Here is a 1,462-nt window from a genome sequence, read left to right on the forward strand (position 1 = left end):
TTCAAAAGACAATGTCTTCAGGCAGAGTCTAGCAAAGCAGGTTATTTGTGCACATACATTCATTAAGAGCTAATAATTACATGTGTGTACATGCAGAGGTATTTTAGTTATTACAGCTACATAGTTGTTCAGATATGAAATTGGGATTATGTACAAGTTCTATATTGGTCAGCACCATGGATTATTTCATATATAGCTATCAGTAAACATCAGCATCAAAGACATTTAAAAACATTTCAGCTTAATTCATTTTCAGACAGCAACGAGTGTTTTAAATAACTTCTGTTTGCAATATAATGTGGATTTTGTTCACTGTATAAGACAGAAATATTTATATTCAATGTAAAAGATCTTCACGTGGATCATGCATACAAATATATACAAATATCTCACTGGATTATTACAATAAATGGCAAAATGAATGTGTGGAAATGTAAACTAATATATCCTACTGACACACTACAGCAAAAGATATAAATAATTGACTTAAAACTATTTTTTTCAGTGAGAAAATACTAACATGCCTAATACTTCTGCACAGTACTGTATATATTAACATTTTATTAGTGTTATTATAAAAGAATGAGTATGCAGTTGTGACAACAATCTATAGAGTTTGTTTAAAGCAAGGTTGTCTGTATTCAGTGTTTATATAATGTTTAATAACTTTTATATACATGTATAAATAAACCTATGTATGTTTTTGATTCAACAGCTTCCCCTGGAAATCCTCAGGGAAGTTATTTTGTCAGCGGGTGACTGCATATTTGACACTTTCTCTGGTTTGCAGAAGGGATGTGCTCACTCAAGAAGTTTTTCGGAAAGCGGCACACTTTGCCTGGCTAGACAGTAAGATTTTCCCGTTTAATGCTCATTCTCCAATTGAATTTTGAAGTACGAGGCTGTTAAACTTTTTTTTATTATTATTATTATTTTTCCTGTATTTTGTCTTTACACTATAAGTAGTGGCCAACTGGAAGAATTGTCCTCCTGTCACCCGGAACGAGTTCAGACGGATGTACGGCATCAGGGAATGCTTGCAGTGCAGAGCCCTTTTCAAGTTTAACCCACCAGGGTACAGGGAAGAGGCCAGCATGGTGATCTTCTGGGCTGTTGTTTACACAGGATTTTGTTCCAAGGACTGTTTTTTTTTTTTTTTTTTTTTTTTTTGCGGCATTAAACACATTTGTGTGTTGAGTTCATTGAAGGGAAATAGAGAATGAACTGAGATCAACTGGTTTTGATTTATTAATTGATGTCATTTAAAGTTAAACTTTGCAGTGTATAATGTTTTAATAAACAAGCTATGGCAAACACGTGCATGACAACAGGTTTCAGTCATTTACATCAGTCTATCATTCTTTAAGGTTTCTCATATTTGATGGTAAAATCATTTGCTATGCATTGCTCATAATGAATTCTTAATTTAGTTGTGACAATTTGGTGTAATATTTCAATTACC

At 32.9% G+C, this 1,462-nt stretch overlaps 1 long non-coding RNA gene across 1 annotated transcript; it reads left to right on the top strand.

Annotated features, from left to right (window-relative positions):
• On the top strand, positions 1–1,232 carry LOC113092326 (uncharacterized). Its single transcript, XR_003287546.1, has 3 exons — positions 1–40; positions 716–849; positions 964–1,232. It is a non-coding gene; the product is annotated as an uncharacterized LOC113092326 (long non-coding RNA).
• Positions 1,233–1,462: the final 230 nt, after the last annotated feature.

The sequence above is a fragment of the Carassius auratus genome, unplaced genomic scaffold, assembly GCF_003368295.1.
Source record: "Carassius auratus strain Wakin unplaced genomic scaffold, ASM336829v1 scaf_tig00214568, whole genome shotgun sequence".
Lineage (NCBI taxonomy): Eukaryota > Metazoa > Chordata > Actinopteri > Cypriniformes > Cyprinidae > Carassius > Carassius auratus.